This window comes from Neoarius graeffei, chromosome 14 (genome assembly GCF_027579695.1).
Source record: "Neoarius graeffei isolate fNeoGra1 chromosome 14, fNeoGra1.pri, whole genome shotgun sequence".
Lineage (NCBI taxonomy): Eukaryota > Metazoa > Chordata > Actinopteri > Siluriformes > Ariidae > Neoarius > Neoarius graeffei.
The window spans coordinates 22,345,074-22,357,058 of record NC_083582.1 but is presented as its reverse complement, the minus strand read 5'-3'; the positions used below and the strand labels follow the sequence as shown (position 1 = coordinate 22,357,058).

General features: G+C 49.6%; 1 protein-coding gene across 1 annotated transcript in view; it reads left to right on the top strand.

Moving 5' to 3' along the window:
• Window positions 1–11,985, top strand: part of LOC132898050 (integrin alpha-X-like) — a 267,909-nt gene that overhangs the window by 84,687 nt on the left and 171,237 nt on the right. The gene's annotated exons all lie outside the window — the stretch shown is intronic.

Sequence of the window (11,985 nt, the reverse complement as noted above, 5' to 3'; positions counted from 1 at the left end):
ACTATTATGAATGTTTTATTTAGTGTATTATATATTTTTTCTTAAATAATGTCCAACCAGACACATAGTAATCTAAAACCCCAAATCATAGAATGTTGGGATGGTATGGGAAATGTAAATAAAAGAAAGCAGTGATTTCTAAATTTACATTGATCTGTATTTTAGGATTTTTCATTGGTATTTAAGAAATAGTTTTTATTTTTTCTTTGCTAGTATGCATCTGTTCCTGCATTTCAGGCTTGCAACACATTACAAAAAAAAGCTGGGACGGGGGAAATTTAGAGCTAGTAATGAGGCAAGTTAGTTAATGATGTGATTTGAATCAGGCGATGTCAACAAGTGATTGTCATGATTTGGTACAAAATCAGTATCCACAGAAAAGTCGAGTCTTTGAGGAGCAAAGATGGTCCATGATTACGCTTGTGAAATTCCTCGCTGCATTTAAACCATCTGAAGCAGTGAACACACATACACCGAGTTGGGGGTTAGGTGCCACGCTCAAGGGCACCTCAGCCTAAGGCCACCCCATGTTAACCTAACAAATGTTTGAGAAAGTTATTGAAATGTTTAAAAACAATGTTCTTCAAAGAGCAATATGATAGGATTTGGATATTTGACCCTCTACAGTACATAATATCTTTAAACGAGTCAAGGAATCTGGAGGAATTTCAGTGCATAAAGGGCAAGGGTGCAAGCGTAAGCTGAACACCCATGATCTCGGATCCCTCGAGTGGCACTGCATCTAGAACCATCATTCATCTATAGCTGATATAACCACATGGGCTTGGGATTATGTCAGCAAACCTTTCTGAAGCACTACAGTATATAGTTACATCCACAAATGCCAGTTAAAACTTTACTGTGCAAAAAGGAAGCCTTTGCCAAGAAGCACCATCAACTTTCTGGACTCAGAGGCATCTGGGATGAACCAGCACACAGTGGAAATGTGTATTGTTGTCAGATGAATCAGCATTCCAGCTCTTTTTTGGGAGAAATGGATGACGTGTGCTCTGAACCAAAGACTAAAAGGACCATCCAGACTATTAGCAGCAACAAGTCCAAAAGCCAGGGTCTGTCATGGTATGGGGTTGTGTCAGTGCCCTTGGCAAAGGTAACTGTAACAAGTCCTTGATGTGGGTGGAGTACAGAAGCACAGTAGGCAGGAGTTGATGTTCTCTCGCGTGCACACACTTTTTTTTTTTTTTACTTATTTTTAGCTTTTCAGCCTCACTCACTCACATAGTCACACGTGTTGTGGTCAGGAGAGCTCGTTCTTTCTGCTCTCTCCCTCCTTTTCTATCCTTTGTAACTGCAACACAGATACACAATGTTAATTAAGCACAGCTGCATTGACTTTGCCACTCACCTTCCCTGGCCCCGCCCTCCATTCACAAACTGACACTAGGCCATGCCCCCGCTGCCACATACCCCTGCCGCCCGACTCAGGCCAGGGAGCCGTCCAGCTTGCAGCAGACTAACCCCCCCACCCCCCCCGGACGGGACAGGAAGTCAGCCACTACCATCTGCACTCCTGGCCTGTGGACCACCTTGAATTTAAAAGGCTGGAGGGCTAGATACCAACGGGTGATCCGCGCATTGGCATCTTTCATGCGGTGGAGCCACTGGAGGGGTGTGTGGCCTGAACAGAGGGTGAAAGGGGCACCCCAGCAGCTAGTACGGGAGGGTGAGGACCACCCACTTGATGGCCAAGCACTCTTTCTTGATGGTGCTGTACTCATGCATTGAGAGCTTGCGGCTGATGTACAGCACGGGGCCTTCCTTGCCCTCCACCTTCTGGAACAAAATGGCCCCCAGCCCTCTGTCTGATGCGTCCGTCTGCAAAAGAAAGGGGGGAGAGAGAAGTCAGGGGAGTGTAAGAGTGCCCCCCCATACACACACAGTGCAGCCTTTACCCTGGTGAAAGCCTGTTGGCACTGCTCCATCCACTGGATTGGATCTGGTGCTCCCTTTTTAGAAGAAGAACAACAACTTTATTTATCACACACTTGTGAAATTCCTTTCTGCATTTAACCCATCTGAAGCAGTGAACACACATGCACACACATGAGCAATGAGCACACACACCCAGAGCAGTGGGCAGCCATGTGAGTTAAGTGGCTCGCTCAAGGGCACCTCAGCCCAAGGCCATCCCATATTAACCTAACCGCATGTCTTTGAACTGTGGGGGAAACCGGGGCACCTGGAGGAAACCCACGCAGACACAGGGAGAACATGCAAACTCCACACAGAAAGGCCCCTGCCAGCTGCTGGGCTCGAACCCAGAAACTTCTTGCTGTGAGGCGACCGTGCTAACCACTTACACTACCGTGCCGCCTAAGGTGGAGTAAATGAGATCAGTCAGCGGGCTGATTGACGTCCAAATAATTAGGTATGAACCTACAATAGTAGCCAGCCAACCCCAGGAATGGTCTCACCCCCTTTTTGGTCTTAGGCCTCGGGCAGGCCGCAATCGCTGATATCAATTTGGGAACGCACCTACCTATGACCCAAGTGGAAACCCAGATACCATACTTCCACCTGCCCAATTATACACTTTTTTGGGTTGGCTGTGAGACCCGCCCGCCTCAGCAACTCTAGGACGGCCTGAAGGTGTTCTTTGTGCTGCGGCCAGTCACTGCTGAATATAATTATATCGTCTAAGTAGGCTGCCGTATAGGCGGCATGGGGGTGGAGGATCTTGTCCATGAGCCACTGGAATGTAGCGGGAGCCCCAAAAAACCCAAAAGGAAGCGTGACAAACTGGTGTAATCCAAATGGTGTGTAAAAAGCCATTTTCTCTCTGGATAGAGGAGTCAAGGGGATCTGCCAATATCCTTTCTTCAAATCCAGCGTTGAATAAAAGCGAGTAGCACCTAACCAATCGAGCGAGGCATTGGGTATGCATCGAATTTACACTGCGTTGACTTTTCTATAGTCCACACACAACTGGACAGACCCCTCGGCCTTGGGTACCAGGACCAGCGGGCTGCTCCAGTCACTGTGTGACTCCTCGATTATGCCCATGCCAAGCATGACCTTGAGTTCGTTCGTCCTGAACCACCTTTTTTTTGTGTGTGTGTGTGTGTGTGTGTGTGTGTGTGTGTGTGGGTGAGGTGGGTGTGGCCGGGAAGGGGCAAGAACAAGTCAGAAAATTCCTCCTGCAACTTGGCTACCTCTGTGAGTTGGGCTAGTGAGAGGTGGTCTCCACAAGGGACCGGAGCGGTTCAGGTTGTGGTTTTGGTCATTTTTACCTCTGGCCCCAGCTCCGCCTTCTCCGGAACTACCGATGCCAACGCCACAGGGATCCCCTCATTCCAACGCTTTAATAGGTTGAGGTAGTATATTTGTAGAGCCTCACCCCTATCCGTTCACCTCACCTCATAGTCAACGTCCCCGACTCGCTGTGTGACCTTGAAGGGCCCTTGCCACTTGGCGACTAATTTGGAACTTGATGTGGGCAATAATATGAGTACTTTGTCTTCCAGAGTGAACTCTCTAAGGCGCATGGCCCTGTCGTACAGCCGGGCTTGATATTCTTGTGCCTGCCACAAATTCTCCTGGGTTAAGTGTGTAAGAGTGTGGAGTTCACCACCCACAGAGGTAGCCATAGGGGACTGGTGCAGTGTGGATTAGGCGGCAGTCGAAGGCAGGGGCCTCGACGACCTGACCCCCGAACACAGCGGCTAGCTGTTGGGACATGGAATGTCACTTCGCTGGGGGGGAAAGAGCCTGAGCTTGTGCGGGAGGTTGAGAGGTACCGGCTAGAGATAGTCGGGCTCGCCTCCATGCACAGCTTGGGCTCCGGAACCCAGCTCCTCGAGAGGGGCTGGACTCTTCACTTCTCTGGAGTCGCCCATGGTGAGCGGCAGTGGGCTGGTGTGGGCTTGCTTATAGCTCCCCAGCTCAGCCGCCATGTGTTGGAGTTTACCCCAGTGAACGAGAGGGTCACCTCTCTGCGCCTTCGGGTCAGGGAGAGGGCTCTTGCTGTTGTTTGTGCCTACGGGCCGAATAGCAGTATAGAGTATCCGGCCTTCTTGGAGTCCCTGGGAGAGGTACTGAGAGGTGCTCAGATTGGGGACTCCATTGTTCTACTGGGGGACTTCAATGCTCACGTGGGTGATGACAGTGACACCTGGAGGGGCGTGATTGGGAGGAACGGCCTCCCCAATCTGAACCCGAGTGGTGTTTTGTTATTGGACTTCTGTGCTAGTCACGGTTTGTCCATAACAAACACCATGTTCGAGCAGAGGGGTGTCCATAAGTGCACGTGGCACCAGGACACCTTAGGTCGGAGGTCGATGATCGACTTTGTTGTCATTTCATCGGATCTCCGGCCCTATGTCTTGGACACTCGGGTGAATAGAGGGGCTGAGCTGTCAACTAATCACCACCTGGTGGTGAGTTGGATCCGCTGGCGGAGGAGGAAGCTGGAAAGACCTGGCAGGCCCAAACGTATGGTGAGGGTCTGCTGGGAACGTCTGGCCGAGCACTCTGTTGGGGAGGTCTTTAACTCCCACCTCTGGGAGAGCTTCTCCCAGCTTCCGAGGGAGGTGGGGGACATTGAGTCTGAGTGGACCATGTTCTCTACCTCCATTGCAGATGCAGCTGTTTGGAGCTGTGGCCGCAAGGTCTCCAGTGCCTGTCGTGGCGCCAATCCCCGAAGCCGGTGGTGGACACCGGAAGTAAGGGACGCCATCAAGCTGAAGAAGGAGTCCTATCGGGCCATGTTGGCCTCCGGGACTCCAGAGGCAGCTAACGGGTATTGGCAGGCCAGGCATGCCGCAGCTCGGGCAGTTGCGGAGGCAAAAACTCGGAACTGGGAGGAGTTCGGTGAGGCCATGGAGGAGGACTATCAGTTGGCCTCGAAGAAATTCTGGCAAACCGTCCGGTACCTCAGGAGGGGGAAACAGTACTCTGCCAACACTGTTTACAGTGCGGGTGGGGAGCTGTTGACCTCAAAGGGGGACATTGTCGGGTGGTGAAAGGAATACTTGGAGGATCTCCTCAATCCCATCATCACTTCTTCCATTGAGGAAGCGGAGGCTGATGACTCAGAGGTGGACTCATCCATTAACCAAGCCGAAGCCACTGAGGTGGTTTTCAAGCTCCTCGGTGGCAGGGCACCAGGGGTGGATGAGATCCGCCCTCAGTATCTCAAGTCTCTGGATGTTGTGGGGCTGTCTTGGCTGACACGCCTCTGCAGCATCGCGTGGCGGTTGGGGACAGTGCCTTTGGAGTGGCAGACTGGGGTGGTGGTCCCTCTTTTTAAGAAAGGGGACCAGAGAGTGTGCTCCAATTATAGTGGAATCACACTTCTCAGCCTCCCCGGGAAGGTTTACTCCAGGGTACTGGAGAGGAGAATTCGGCCAATAGTCGAACCTCAGATCCAGGAGGAACAATGCGGTTTTCATCCTGGTCGTGGAACACTGGACCAGCTTGAGGGTGCTTGAGGGTTCATGGGAGTTTGCCCAACCAGTCCACATGTGCTTTGTGGATCTGGAGAAGGCATTCAACCGTGTCCCTCATGGTATTCTGTGGGGGGTGCTTCGGGAGTATGGGGTTCGGGGCTCTTTGCTAAGGGCTGTCCGGTCCCTGTATGAACGGAGCAGGAGTCTGGTTCGCATTGCCGGCAGTAAGTCAGACCTGTTCTCAGTGTATGTTGGACTCAGGCAGGGCTGCCCTTTGTCACCGGTTCTGTTCATAATTATTATGGACAGAATTTCTAGGTGCAGCCAGGGGCCAGAAGGAATCCTGTTTGGGAACCACAGGATATCATCTCTGCTTTTTGCGGATGATGTTGTCCTGTTGGCTTCTTCAAACCAGGACCTTCAGCATGTACTGGGGCGGTTTGCAGTTGAGTGTGAAGCGGCTGGGATGAGGATCAGTACCTCCAAGTCCGAGGCCATGATTCTCGACCGGAAAAGGGTGGCTTGCCCTCTCCAGGTTGGTGGAGAAGTTCTGCCTCAAGTGGAGGAGTTTAAGTATCTCGGGATCTTGTTCATGAGTGAGGGAAAGATAGATCGTGAGATTGACAGGCGGATCGGTGCAGCCTCCGCAGTGATGCGGTCGCTTTACCGGTCCGTCGTGGTGAAAGAGCTGAGCCAAATGGTGAAGCTTTCAGTCATTACCCAAAGCTCATGACCATAGGTGAGAGTCGGAATGTAGATCGACCGGTCGTGAGCTTTGGGTAATGACCGAAAGAACAAGATCGCGGATACAAGCGGCCAAAATGAGTTTCCTTCGCAGGGTGGCTGGGCGCTCCCTTAGAGATAGGTTGAGAAGCACAGTCACTCGGGAGGAGCTTGGAGTAGAGCCGCTGCTCCTCCACATCGAGAGGAATCAGCTGAGGTGGCTCGGGCATCTTTTTCGGATGCCTCCTGGACGCCTCCCTGGGGAGGTGTTCCAGGCATGTCCCCCCGGGAGGAGGCCCCGGGGAAGACCCAGGACATGCTGGAGGGACTGTCTCTCGGCTGGCCTGGGAATGCCTCGGTGTTCTTCCCGAGGAGCTGGCCGAGGTGTCGGGGGGAGGAAGGGAAGTTTGGGCTTCCATGCTCAGACTGCTGCCTCTGTGACTTGGCCCCGGATAAAGCGGATGAAGACGAGACAAGAGTGTGGAGCTTTGCACGCAGATTGAGAACATATTGAATTTTGTTCTTGCTAGGTGATGGTCCCTCCTCCTAATTTTTCCTGCAGCACATCCAAGATGCCACGCGGCTTTCGCCCATATGATAATTCAAACAGGGAAAATCCTGTGGAGGCTTGTAGAACTTCTCATACTGCAAATAACAAGGGCTCAAGAGCCATCTGTCCCAATTACGTGCATCTTCACTTACAAATTTCCGAATTAGATTAAGTGTTTGATTAAACCTCTTGACCAAACCATCCGTTTGTGGGTGATAAACACTGGTGCAGATGGATTTAATTCCCAACAACCCATATACTTCGCGCAGTGTGCGTGACATAAACAAAGTGCCTTGGTCTGTCAGGATTTCTTTTGGAATCCCGACCCTGGAGATAATACGGAAGAGCGCTTCTGCAATACTGCGTGCTGAGAGATTGCGGAGAGGCACCGCTTCCGGATATCACGTTGTATTGTTCACCAGAACTAAAATCATATCCTCGTGCTGACCGATCTAATGGCCCGACGAGATCCATACCAACTCTTTCGAAAGGGATCTCGATTAGAGGGAGATGGCGCAAAGGTGCTTTTGGAGTGGCTGCAGGATATACTAATTGGCATTTGCGGCACGCCACACACCACCGACAAATGTCCCTGTGAATCCCTGGCCAATAGAACCGGGCCGTTATTCGGGTTAGTGTTTTATCCTGCCTGAAGTGTCTGGCCATGGGATTAGAGTGAGCCGCATGGAACACGAGTTCCCTATGGCTCTTGGGAATTAACAACTGGGTTATTTGTTCCCCGGTTTGAGTGTCCTGTGTCATTCGATGCAGTCTCTCATTAATAATAGTGAAATATGGGAAGACGGGTGCCGCATTTGGCTGGAGAGTTTGACCATCGATTACTCTCACTTGGTCAAACGCATGCCACAGAGTCTCGTCTCATAACTGCTCTAAAGGGAAATCCTCAAAGGAATCCCTGAGAGTGGGAGGAGGGGACGGCTGCTCCTCACTCCTCGTATCGTTCTGTTGTGGTGATGTGGACGGCTCTGTGATAGCTTCTCCAGTCAATACCACACCGGGATCCCCCCTGTGACATTTTACGGCAGGACCCATTCCCTACTACGTATTCCATCAAGGTTCAAAACCCTGGCCAATCAGTCCCCAAAATCAATGGGTGGGTGAGACGAGGATAAACCGCTGCTGTAATTCTGTGCTTTTGGCCCTGGAATAGAATATAGACAGACACTAGAGGAGAATTGTGAACATCCCCGTGCACACACAACACCTTCACCGCTTGTGCTCTCCCCAATGCCTCACCTTGCACCAGGCTTGGTGAATTGAGGTTTGATTACAATTGGAATCCACCAATGTGTGATATGTATCCCCTTGAATGCTTACTGGTATGCGATACATTCCGGCCTGAGTGGGAGTGGTCTCTGGTGTGTCAGGGATGCGGATCACAGCTCCCACCTCCGCTGCTGAGCCCTGACGCAGGAGATGCTCCGGCTCCCCTCCATGCCAGCACAACGGCCCAGGCTTTCCCTCTGCACCAGTGTTATGGGCATCACTCACCTGAGGGGTAGAAGACGTAGACACAGAAGAGGGAGAGGGGAGGACACCGCGGGTGCAACGGGCCAACTGGGGAGGAGCTGGCCGCCACCTCCGTGGTGGGGGAACGGGGGGGAGAAAGAGAATGAGGAGAGGTGTCTTGTTCACCTGCCATTGGAACCGCCTCCAGATGGTCTTCCGCCAACACTCGATGGCTCGTTCTAGCAAGGCTGGGCGATGACACTAGACCCACTCCGCCGTTCCTTCCGGAATTCGAAAGATGAACTGTTCCAGTGCCACCAGATCAATGATCCCATCAGCGTCTTGGTCTTCCACCCTTAGCCACCACTGGCAAGCGTCCCGGAGTTGCTGGCCGAATGTGAATGGCTGGCCGACCTCCTCCAATGTCAGCGTCCGGAAGCACTGGCGATGTTGTTCCAGGGAGCGGCCGACACGCTGCAGGATGGCTTTCTTCAGGTTGGCATACCTGAGCCGGCTGTCCGCAGGGAGCTGCAGTGCTGCAAGCTGTGCCTCACCAGTCAGAAGCGGGAGGGGGCGCGCCACGCGCTGCTCGAGTGGCCACCCCCACATTTCAGCCGCTTGCTCGAAGAGAGCAAGGAAAGCTTCCAGATCATGCTGCGGGCCCATCTTCGAGAGGGTGATGTGTGGAGGGTCCGCCATGGTGATGGTCGAAGCCCCTGCCGACACAAGCAGATGCTGGAACGCCTGGCGATCTTCCTGCTGGGCCAGTATCAAGGCTTCAAAGCATTGCTCCTGCTCTTTCCAGAGGGCGGTCAGTGCTTGATGCTGGTTCTGTTGGGCGGCAGCGAGGGCATGGATGAGCTCTTTGAATGGGGAGGACTCTATGTGGTGGTTCCCTTCTGTACATCCTGGGTTTCAGCACCCCTGTAACAAGTCCCTGATGTGAGTGGAGTACAGAAGCATGGCAGGAGGGAATTGATGTTCACACACTTTTTATTTTACTTATGTTTAGGTTTTCAGCTTTACTCACTCACACAGTCACGCATGCAACATACACGTGTTGTGGTCGGGAGAGCTCCCTCTTTCTGCTCTGTGTGTGTCCTTTTCTATCCTCTGTCACTGCAACACAGACACACAACGTTAATTAAGCACAGGTGCATTGACTTTGCCACTTACCTTCCCCAGCCCCGCCCTCCATTCACAAATTGACACTAGCTCACACCCCTGCTGCCACAGTATCTTACACTTGTGATGGCAGCATTTTATGTAGAAAATTACACAGATTTTGGAACAATATATGCTGCTTTCCAGACGACAGCTTTTCCAGGGATTTTTCAACAATGTCAAACCACATTCTGTACACATTACAAAACCATGGCTGTGGAAGAAGAGGGTCTCTGTCCCCAGTAGAGAATGTGTGGTGAATACTGAAACAAAAAATGACAATATCTGACCCCGTACTGTTGCACACCTTTTTGCAGGAAGAAGGAGACAAAGTAACACCTGAATGTCATGGCCCGGAGACCACGGGTGCAGACTGGATCCATTGAGCAACTACCAGAAACAAACTGAGGCGTGCTTGTGAGGAGAAAGGCAGGAGGCAGGCGCAGCAGCACAGTCCGAAATATCTTAGTGAAATCCAAGGAGGACAGAGTGTAGACAGAGTAACAGGTCACAATATTCCCAGGAGAAAACAGAGCCAGAAAAAAAAAAAAGAGTCCTGAGTTAAAGTCCCAGTCAAAAATCGGCAGGCAAAATCTTAATCCAAAAACGTAAATCCATGTCAGGAAACCGAATGTGAATTTGACAAAACTTGGCAGCGAGTATTTATCCGCATTGTGTAATTCTCCTTGGTGTGTTTATATAGAGTGGCTAAAAATTGGTGGAATTTACTGTAGTTCCCTCTGAAATGTGGTTGTTGTGATATATGTTTATTTCTGTAATATCTCAAATATATTAGGCCATTCTGTGGCTGGGGACTTATTTAATCTGAGGGATTCCCTAGCAAATAATGTGCATGAAATCGTTCACTTAGTGCAGTCAAGCAGACAGAGGAAGTCCATGTGCGCATGCACAGGTTTACCACTTTCTTCTTCTTTTGGGTTTTATAGCAGCTGGCATCCACAGTGTTGCATTACTGCCATCTACAGGTTTACCTTGACTGTGCACTGACAGTTACATCATTCTGTCGCTAAATGAACAGCTGATTACACTGAGGTGCTCGCTGACCACCAATATTTATTAGTTTGGTGCTGCATTTCCTTTCTTTCGCAACATAATGTCTTTTCTTCTCGCTTTCCGTTACTGTAATCAGTCTTCCATGTTTCATTCGCATACTCGTGTCCTCCATTTTTCTCTCCTGTTTCAAATTTGTATCCCACAGTGCCTTGCGCAAACGGGGAAAGCCCACCACGTGATGCATGACGAATTGGGTCATGGTGAAGCAGGAAAAAAATAGCGGAGAATTTAGGGCCATGTAGCCCTAAATTAATTAATTGTTTTATTTAAAAAAAAACTAATAAAATTGGAAGTCTGTGATTCGAATTCAGTAGCTTTTGGTCCACGAAACAAAAATAATTGGGTGTCAGGAAAAATTATTTTTATGACCTATGCTTGAAAAATCTGAAAGGCAGCCTTGGGCCCTATTTATTGATTGTTTAGTAAAGATGTGTGCAAATGTTTTTGTCAGCCAAATAAAGCTAAACATTTCCATCAGATTCAGAAAATTTTTGGTAACACTGATTTCCTTAAAGCAATATTAGGTAGGATTTTTACCTTAAAATTTCAGCTTGAAAATAATTTTGATGGTACATTGACTTGTAATGGGGAGAATGGCTTGTCTTCCATTCAGAGTCCATGCCCGGTTCAGTTAAAGCACTATGTAACTTTGGTGTTGTGTCCCTGAGACTTCTCGCAAGAACCGCGTAATGCTTTACGGCACCACGGGTAGCTTCCATGTAGGTAGAAACACTGCCTATAAAAAGAAGCTTAATCAGTATTCTTAGTATGGGCATCATTGTAGTCGAGGTGAAGAGACCAAAGACGTCACTGTCAGAGGAAGCCAAGAAGAGAAAAAAGGGACAGTGACCAAGCAAAGACCAGACAAAAGTAACTCTTGGACTGGATTTTACTCATTGGGGAGAGCTAAGAGAGAAAAAAGGTTGCAGGACAGATGCCAAGCTGTCCTCCTTTCTGTTGAACAAACGAGGAATATTACTTTAGCTACCTTGCTTTATCTGGTGGTGTTTCACTTGTTTGATGTTTGGCTATGTTTACAAAGTTGTCGACTCTCTTGATCATAAGCCAAGTTGGCCCATTTTGATAGAGGATTAACCGCTAGCTACATGTCGAGATGATGTTAGTAAACTTGCTGGAAAACACTTGGACATCGGTACTGATAACATGTGCTCTTGTGTCAGTTGCTGTCTAGCTTTGTTGTCTAGCATGCCACCCAAGTTTTGCACCACTTTGTGTCAGGAACATCCACGTTTTTTAAGATTTAATTTAGTTGACTGGCTGTTCTTTGTCTGTTAGCATCCCCCAGCATTAGTTCTGGTTGTGTTAGCATGCTACTATAGTGAGTTGTGTGCAATACTTGTGCAAATTTTGACTGCAGAATGGCAAAAAAAAAAAAAGTCTGAGCATGCATCTTTAGTTCAAAACATAAGTAGTGATCTGTTGCATGGCTAACATGAAAACAATGACAATCAAACAGCAGAGTTTACATCCCTGCCAATGGTATTCATGAAAGAGTGTGATGTAGGCTGTATCCTTATGATGTTATCCATGTCTCATGGAGATTTGTAGTTTTTCTAGATAACAAAAGTAATCTAA